Here is a 10,733-nt window from a genome sequence, read left to right on the forward strand (position 1 = left end):
CAAAAATGACCAAGAGGGTCATTACAACTAGTGAGCTAAATGCTTATCAAAAACAATAAAAAAACCACTAAGTTGGGTTGAAATAAAGAAAATGAGGGTTTCACTCAGAAAAGAGGGAAAACCAAGGGATTAGTCACTCACAAAACCAAACATCCATTCCCTAGCCCCAAACCTATGTTACAAGCCAATAAAAGTCCTACACTGATCCTATTCTGGGCTTTTGAAAGATAGACCGTAGAAAACAAGGGCAAGCCTGTGGTAGTTTGTTGTTAGTGTTAGATGTTCTTTGAGAGTGTGAGCGTAGTATCCAATCGTACTTATTTTGAGCAAAAGACTTATTTGGTGTGAGGACATAGTGGGTGCATTGGAAAGTGAATTGCGTGAGCTGATGATTAACAAACATAAGCATGATTGACTATAGGTAATGAAATGTCATGTATTGATCTTCATATGTTAGATTCAGGATTTTGGATACATGTGTTGTCTAAAAGGCTGTTGCATAGTGTTAAAAGTATCTGAACATTTTGATGATTGAATGTGTTGTGTATCATCACTTGAGGACAAGTAATGGTTCTAAGTTGAGGGTGTTGATGTGCCGCAAAATCTTGGCACATTTAATGCTTGAAAACTAAGAATTGATACTAGACTCACCTGTATTTATGTGGATATAATGCATTTGGTTGTGTTGTACAGGTGAAACAGATGAAAAGTGGAAAAAGGAGAAAAATGAAGAAAATGTTCTGGAAAACATCGAAGTGAAGACCACGGACCACTTCACAGGTCGTGTTCCTCACTATGGTCCGTTGTTCCTGTCGTGAAGTTGAACCAGTGTGCAGGCCAAGAATAGTTGAAAAGGGATTAGAACCAAGTGAAGAGCACAGACAAGTTCACGAGCCGTGGTACTCACTACGGTCTGTTGTGCCTGCCGTGAAGTTGAACCAGTGTGCAGGCCAAGAATAGTTGAAAAAGGAATTGGAACCAAGTGAAGAGCACGGAGAAGTTCACGAGTCGTGGTACTCACTATGGTCTATTGTGCCTGTCGTGAAGTTCAACCAGTGTTGAGGCCATGAATAGTTGAAGAGGAATTGAAATCTAAGTGAAGACCACGGACACCATCACAGGTCGTGGTCCTCGCTACGAATCGTGGTGCAGTTCGTAGTCCTTGTTCCAGTGAGTATCATTGAAGACCCAAACTTTGGGAAGTCCAAGGGAAGACCACAGAAAGCTTCACGGACCGTGAAGCATTTGACGGGTCGTGGTAGTAACCGTGAAAATGCACGACAATTCAGTCCTAGTTCAATTAGGACTCACTTTTAACATTCTACTTTTGAAATACTTTAGGTCAGTTTTGTATTATTATTCTGGATCTGGTGTATTACGACGAATAACACATTATTACTTTTAGATTCAGGTTTTGGATTCAGATTATTTTTATCAGTTTGAAGTTTAAATTTCGATTATCGGATTATCATGTGGTTGTTGATTTACCAATTATTTTCATTTTTGTAAATATTTCTTAACATGTTTTCATTATCCAGTATTGATTCTTTACGTGAAAACATGAGTGGCTAAATATCACGGCTGGGTGTGTGAGATCTATAACGACTTTCTAGTTGCGATTTCGTAAAACGAGTAAAAGGCAATCTTTGTTTACAACCTGTAGTTTATAGTTTTCATTATAATTTTAGTCTATTGAGTGCACGCTTTAGACATGCCTGTATCTGGTGTTTGTTCAAGACAAAAGCATCAGTTAGGAAAAAAGTTAAACTAAGTTAACGAATTGGAGTTAAAGTTGAAGTTCGAGAGAAGAGATCTTTAACACCATATCAAATTAAGCGATGTCCAATATCGATAACACTTTAAGTTCGAGAGAATCAGAGTGAATATTATCTGATTAGGCTGAGAAGCGTTAGATTAATTTAACTCGCAAAGGTTCTGTAAATATTGATTTACCTAACACTCAATTTATAGGAGAGCATTATAATCGATGTCATAGTGACCACAAAACCTGGTTTCTTAAATTAACTGAATCAATTTACAACGAGATAGTCTGTGAACTATGTACCTAAGTTTTGACTGCAAGTGTTGCTGATTGAATACTTTTCAATCAAACCCAATTTACTTTCCATGTTATTTGTTTAGGAAATAGTAACGACAATTGAGTAAACGCGACAGTGAAACTTTATGTGTGAATAAATTCTCTGTGGGATCGACCTGAACTGTGGGTGAGTTCTGTAAATTGACAACGACCATTTACACTTCTTATTTGGAGTGTAAGTTTGGACGTATCGGGTACAGTGATTTTGATGCACAATGGCAGTCAATTAAGCATCAACTAAGAAGAACAATTTTAGGAGAGTTGAACTCAAAGAACTGAGATACTAATTCAGCGCTTGCAGCTGAGATATTAGAAAAGAGAATTTTAGAAGAATGAGAAATGTATTATCATTCAATGCTTTCAACTACAATCCTTTACATTGTATATATGGATATATTCCACATCTAAAAATCAACTGCTACACTGGCTATTATAATAGAATAACAGAATTGTATTTAACTAATGAACCCCTCCACTAACTGACTTGTAATATAACTTGTAATATTTGTAGATTTGCATTAATATTCCCTACAAAAGTACAGACTTGTCCTCGAGGCTGAAAGGAAGGAAATCTATGTTGAATGTCAGACAAGCACTCCAAGTATCTTGAGAAGAATCAATAGCAGTCCCCTTCACAAGCACTTGAACCACAACCTTGTTGCCTCTTTTCACAAGCCTCCTGTCTAACACATCTTCAGGCATAGGGTGATATTGACTGGACAAGTGAAACACAGGTGGATGATTGATGACATATGAAACCTCATGACACTTCTTCAACTGGAGACGTGAAATGTATAATGAATTAGGACATCAGTTGGCAAAAGTAATTTATAGGCAACAACTCCAACTTTAGCAGCAATAGGATAGGGACAAAAATACATAGCAACCAACTTGTTAAAGGGTCTAACAGCAACTGAAACTTTCCTATAAGGTTGCAGCTTAAGGTAAACCCAATATCCTACCTCAAAATATCTGTCAGACCTATGTCGATCAGCTAAATCTTTCATTCGTTGTTGGGCTCTCTAAATATGAAACTTCAAAAGATGAATGATTTCTTCTCTAGCAGCCAATGATCTATCTACCATGTCAGATGAAGACTCACCTGTTAAGTAAGGAAGATGAATGGGGGGTTTCTGTCCATATAAAACTTCATAAGGAGTGCATGTGATAGCAGTGTGATAAGTAGTATTATACTACCACTCAGCAAGCAGTAAATAACTTGACCACTCCTTAGGGCTATCAGAACAGAAACATTGCAGATAAGTTTCCAATGTCCTATTCAAAACCTCTGTCTGTCCATCTATTTGAGGATGATAAGCAGTACTCCTTTGTAACTGAACCCCTTGTATTTTAAACAATTCTTGCCAGAATTTGCTAAGGAACACAAGATCTCTATCACTTGTTAATGTAGCTGGCATGTCATGAAGTTTAAAAACATTGTCCAAGAAGCACTGTGCTACGGACTGAGTAGTATAGGGATGTTGTAGGATGATGAAATGGCCATATTAGTTCAACCTATCAACCACCACCAAGATAACATTCTTGCCGTTAGACTTAGGTAAGCCCTCAATGAAGTCTAAACACACATCAGTCCATACTCCATCTGGAATAGAGAAAGGCAGCAGTAAGCCTGGACAGGTAGAAACATCATACTTGTGCCTCTGACAAACATCACATTTCTTGATGAAGTCCCTCACATCCTAACTTAGAGACTTCCAATAAAATAAAGATTGTATCCTCTTAATGGTAGCATCCATGCCAGAATGTCCACTCTATGTAGTAGAATGTCACAATGAAACAGTTGTCTTTCTCAAGTGGGAATTGGCTCGAACTACCAATCTACCCTTCCACCTAAGTTGATCATTACACCAAGTAAAAGACTTAAAAGGCTAAACATGTACTTTAGTAATCAGAGTCTGCAAAGATTCATCAGTTAACAAAGTTCCCTTGATCTTCTCATATAGAGAATCATTAGGTGTCAATAAAGAGATAGCTAATAACTCAGCATCAGGCTTCCTAGATAAGGCATCAGCAACTTTGTTGTCTATACCATTCTTATATTCAATTGAGAAATCGAAAGACATTAGTTTGGAAATACTAGCCGCCTGAAAGTTGGTGTGGAGGTTTTGGTCCAAAGCTTTTTAATCAGTCTTGACAATGAAGGGCCTTCCTATCAACTAGTGGGACCATTTAGTGACATCAAATATAAGAGCCATTAGTTCCCTATCTTAGATAGATATGGCTTGGTATCTAGGAGCCAGTGACCTGCTAATATAGGCTATAGGGTGGCCTTGCTGCATTAGCACAACACCAATTCCCTTCCCACTTACATCAGTTTCCATCACAAAAGGTTTAGAGTAATCAGGCATAGAAATCAAGGCTTTTTTCAGTTCCTCAAATGATGTTGTAGCTTGCTCATTCCAAGTATTTCCATCCTTCTTGAGTAACTCATGCAATGGCTTACAAATGGATCCAAATCCTTGTATAAACCTTCTGTAGTATCCGGCAAGTCCCAAGAAACCCCTCAACTACTTGATATTGCTAGGAATAGGCCATTGTGCTACTGCTACAATCTTCTTGGGATCTATAGATACCCCCTCACCACTAATGAAATGGCCTAGATATTCCACTTTAGGCAATCCAAAGGCACATTTAGACATTTTGCATATAGTTGGAATCTCTGCATTATGTCAAAGACTGCCCTCACATGTTCAATATGATCGACCATACTTTTATTGTAAATAAGTATATCATAAAAAAAGAGTAAAACTGTTTTTCTCAGTAGTGGCTTAAAAACTGAATTCATAAGACTTTGGAAGGATGATGGAGCATTAGTTAAGCCAAAAGGCATTACCAAAAACTCATAGTGTCCTCCATGAGTCTTAAGGGTAATTTTCTGAATGTCATTTTCATACATTCTTAGTTGGTGATATACAGCTCTAAGGTCAATCTTTGAAAAAACCATGGAACCTCCTAACTCGTCCAAGAGGTCCTCTATAATGGATATAGGAAACTTGTCTTTAGCGGTCAAGCTATTCAACTCCCTATAATCTACACAAAGCCTCAATCTACCATCATTTTTGCCAACCAACACAACTGGTGCAGCAAAAGTACTAGTACTATGTTGTATGACCCTTTGATTTATCATTTCTCGTACAAGTTTTTCTATGATATCCTTTTTGACCCCTGGGTACCTGTAAGGCCTTTTGTTCACTGGGTTGGCTTACTAAACCAGTGGTATGCGATGATCGAACGACCCTCTATGAGGTGGTAGTGTAGTAGGAATCTCAAATATGCTGGCATATTGGTCAATTAACAAGGATAATGTTGGATGAACTAAGTTACCTTGGTCAGCTTGAATGTTGTAGCACTGCAACCTATCATCTGAACCAAATAATAATGACATCATGAACAATTGAGTCTCATCAACCATAACCTTATTTATTGATTTGGCCCTTGTTGACTTCAGCTAACTACTAGCTCCTCTCAAGACATGTTTTTTACCTTTATACCTGAATTCAATGATTCTATTATGAAAATCAAACAAGATTCTACCCAAGGTATTCAACCATTGTACCTCTAGGACAATGTCCACATTACCTAATGGTAGCAACAAGAAATTAGAGGCAAATGTAGTACCCTGCAAATGCCACACTAGAATTTTGCACACTGAACCTGTTTTCACCTTCTTGCCATCAGCAACACTGATTGATTGGGCCATAATAGTAGTGGACTGATATCCTAACCTCTTGGCTACTTCTTGATCAAAGAAATTATGTGTGCTCCCAGTATCAATTAAAACCTGCAAGGGTTTCTTTCATGATAGACAGTCACTCTAATAGTCTGATAACCTGTCACTCCTGTGAAAGTTTGTAAGGATATGGTCATGAATTCATCAACTTCCTCATTGTCTTCCTGTATTTGGTCCTGCACTACCTCTTCTTGAACCAACTCCTCATATTCTCTTTCCACTAGAAAAAATTGTTTATTGGAGCTACACTTGTGACCAACCACATATTTATCATCATAGAAAAAACAAAGGCCCTTAGCCCTTTTCTCATCCATCTCAGAAGCAGTCAGCCTCCTTCCCAACCCATTACCACTGAATATGTTAGGTTTAGTAACTTGTGAATCAACTGTTTTCCTATATATAGAATTTGGTGTAAATGGTTTTTGAGATAAAGGTGGTTTAACATGAGTAGGAGTAGGTAGAATCGGTCCCTGTACTGGTCTGACCATAGGTTTCAAATCCCATGTCTTAGTTTGTACATCAATAACATCCTCTTGTAACCTAGAAAGTTTATAGGCATGTAGTAGTGTTCTTGGTGACTGCATCCTAATAGATTTGTTTAGTTCTGGCTTTAGCCCACCCAAAAAGCAGGTGATAGTATTCTCATTTGACAGATTCACTCCTGTTAATAATCTATCAAACTCAGCTTGGTATTCCTTCACACTACCTGTTTAAGTCAGACTCTTCAAAGCCTCCATAGAATCCTCAAACTCTTCCCCAAATCTTTCATTCAAAGCCAAGATATATTCTATCCAAGAAGGATCAGCTACACAACTTCTAAACCTCATATATGACCTATATCAAGCAATTTCCTCCCCTTCTAGGTGAATTGAAGCTACCCGTACCCTCTGGTCGAATGCAACCTCATCTATAGCAAATATTTGGTCCACCTTATACAACCACGTTCTTAAATTTTGACAAGAAAATCTAGGGAATTATAATCAAGAAAATCTAGTGAAGAGATTACCAGAATTGTTGTGATTTTCCTTGTGTCTGATTTCATGCTTTGATTCAACTGAACATGCCCTATCCGTTGAAGATTCTGCTCTTCCCAGTTCCTTTTATTTGCCCTTAATTCCTAGTCGGCCAATGGTTTCCTTAATCTCATACAATTCTTTTTATGTTTGTGAATTCCTATCGTTCATGCTAGTCATCCCTTCCATCAGTTTAGTCAATTGATCTTGGATCTAGGCTTATCGATCATCCATCTCTTCCACTAATTTAGCTTGATTCTTACTTCTAGTCACCGTCATGCCAAAGATCACTAGCTATGATACCAATTGATGCACAATGGAAGTCAATTAAGCATCAACTAAGAAGAACAATTCTAGGAGCTTTGAACTCAAAGAACTGAGATACTAATGCAGAGCTTGCAGTTGAGATATTAGAAAAGAGAATTTTAGAAGAAGGATAAATGTATTATCATTCAATGCTTTCAACTTCAATCCTTTACATTGCATATATGGATATATTCCACAACTAAATATCAACTGCTACACTGGCTGTTATAACAGAATAACAGAATTGTAACTAACTAATGAACCCCTCCACTAACTAACTTGTAATTTAACTTGTAATAGCTATAGAGTTGCATCATATTTATAGTAAAGCATCATTCTTGTAGGATTTTGTGGGCTAATCTCTCAGACTGGGTGGTGCAAGGTTTGAAACTCGGTAGATAAACTCGGAGCAAATTTTGCGGGTTACCTTTCATGAATCCAAATTTTTGTTGGTTTTTTATTTCAGAATATGAAATTGCATCCTCAATAGTCGGGCTGAATAATGGACAGTATTGTTCAAATTTCAGATATATTTTGATGAAAGAATAAACATTGATGATTTATGAAGATGTACACTGATATTTAACATATTATGAAAATATATAAAAGTTAAGTTGAATTTATGTATTGTATAAAATAATTTATTCGTCATGTCAAATATTTTTAATGGTAAATTAAGAAGAATAAGTAGAACAAGAATTATAATGAAAATTTTAAACTATGTTTGGTTGTGGGGTCCATAATTAAGTGAAATATAAAATAATTTATTTTGTCAGACTAGATGGTGCAAGGTTTCATGTTTAACGTAATGTATTCTTACAGGACTAAGACGTTCCACATCAAGAAAGATAACCCGCAAAATTTGCTCCACGGTGATCCTTTTACTCATCAAACTAAGAAGAATACGAAGAGATAATGATTAGAGCTAATATTAACACATTAATAAATTATAAAAATATATAGATGTTTTGCTGAGTTTTTATATATAGCATTAAAAACAATTTATTTGTTATGCCAAATTTATTTACTGTTAAAATTAGAAGAAAAAGAATTATAATGAAATTTTTTTACTGATGTTTATTTTTGGGTTCACATTTACATGACATATAATTTATTCTGAAATACAAAATTATGTTAATATTCTTAAATATAAATTATCTGTGACTAATATCATTCAATATAGATCAAGTTTAACACAATAGTGATAGAGTTTTGGTTCATACTACTTACTATTTGAATTATACGACTCACAATATGCTTATTTTTCTGATTAGTTTTTCACTAAAGTATTATTATGTTAGCAATAAAGCACCATCTTTTTATGGTTTCAAGTAATATTTTTCAGCTTCAATCCATTTCTACCTTCTTTAAAAAAAAAAGAGATGAATTAATATAGAGGAGATGTTCAGAAATTGCTAAAATTGAGAATAAAAAATGCAATAAAAAGTCTTTGATATTAGCTAATGGAGTCATGTTCAATGGGTTTGTTTTTATTTTTTATTAAAAATTATACAAAAATATGCTTACCTAATGTAACTTTTGATATTCCAAAAAAAAACTTTTGGGTCTGTTTGGAAGTCACCAAGTAATGAAAATTGATGTAATTACAAGGACAGTAAGTGTCGGCCTAGTAATTACACAACCTTAGTAATTATGTTGATCTGTTTGTTTGCTACAATGTAATTACAGTGTAATTACAAGTGTATTGTCTTGTTGCACAAACGTAATCATAAGGTTTTATTAAAATTATTTATATTAGACAAATAAGGACCTTTATAAATGATATTAAATTGAATATTTAAAATATATATATATATATATATATATATATATATATATATATTGTCTTTTGAAATTATATTAATTAATAAACATATGTTCTTAAATAATGTTATAAAAAAAATTGATTTATAATTTTCAATTTAATATATTTTTATTAAATTTATCCTAAACACTAAAAGTACAAAATTTATATGAACATCATGAAATGCATATTTGATAAAAATATTGATATAATAAATATAATGTCATAAAATTATAAAACGTTTGATAACAAGATAATCTATCGAGTCTAACTTAAAAAATAGCTTGCAACGTAAAATATCAAGTCAAAACTCCTAAAAAAGAAATTGAAAAATATAACATAAGTTCTAAATTCAAAACAAAAATTTAACATAATACTCGTATGTTGAATTTCAACAAAACACACATAAATATGATTTAAAAGAAAAAAGAAAACATAAGTCCATAAATTTATTCAACAATGAATTCAACGTTAATTTAAAATTAGAATACTAACACAATTGTACTAATGGTTTTTTTTTAACTTAGTATGAAAAATCGCATGGAATCACATGAAGTAAAAGTGGAGAATAAGAAGGAAATGAAATATAAAAAAATATAAAAGAAATTATTTTATAAAATATTAGAATAATAAAAATAAAAATAAAATAGAATATTTAAAAAATACATTAAAACGAATAGAAATAAAAGGAAGAAATTAAAAAGTAATAAGGTAGTAATTACAGAATTAATTACCAGCAATTCACAGCCTTCCCTATGAATTGAAGAGTGTAATTACATGTTGCCAACACCAAATTACATGATGACCATATAATAACATGGCCAATCAAACAAGGTAGACAGTGTCTAACGACCCGAATCGTTGTTAATTAAGACGGGCAAAATGTCTTGAGAATACTGGGGCCCACTGTCCCGCCATAGCTGGGTGATACCGCTACGGCGGCGGCGCTCCAGCGGGGTCGGGAGCACCAGAGCGGGATGGTCGGGGGCAAAACTTAATAACACGAAGTCTTATTTTCTCCTTATTCCTTAAGTGTCAAAAAGAGGCAAGGATCACCCAAGAAACCCTCAAAAGGCTGCTCTAGGTTTGGGAAGGAAGGAGAAAGACATTTCTAGCGTAAGTTTGACGACAACTCGTAGATTCCCAGCCAAAAATCCACTGTCTCATTGTTCGGAAGCCTTGATTGACGCTAGAATCCCTCTTCAGCTGCTCGGCGCCCAGGTAGGCTAGGTTTACTCAATTGAATAGTCGTAAATTTGTGCCCACTGCATACTAAATGTTAATTGATGGTAGAATTCATGTTTAGTCCTTCGGGCACGAAAAAAGGATTATTGTACATGTACCCTAGTTGCTGAATATGATGTGCACCGTGGGAAAGGCCTTATCCTGTGAACTAGGGTTAGATGATGGTTCGACTTCTAGTTTGGTGTTGTATATGCTTGTTAATGGCCCTATTGTAGGTGTACATGAATGGGAATAGAGAAACATGAATCGAACCTAATGAGACGACTAAGTATAGATAATTACATGCCAGGAACAATTAATTGACTATGTGATTGTTCATTATGGGTGTGATAATGGTTGTGGTTGTGCTGACTGGATCAGGTGTCATGTTCCAGTCACCCTCATCTAGAATGAATTTAGGGTGTGTTTGGTATGAAGGAAAATGTTTTTCATGGAAAATGTTTTCCTAGAAAATGTTTTCCTGGAAAAACAAGTAGACTTTGGACATACTTTATCATGTTTGGTTGGTGAGTAGAA

Source organism: Solanum stenotomum, chromosome 2 (genome assembly GCF_019186545.1).
Source record: "Solanum stenotomum isolate F172 chromosome 2, ASM1918654v1, whole genome shotgun sequence".
Lineage (NCBI taxonomy): Eukaryota > Viridiplantae > Streptophyta > Magnoliopsida > Solanales > Solanaceae > Solanum > Solanum stenotomum.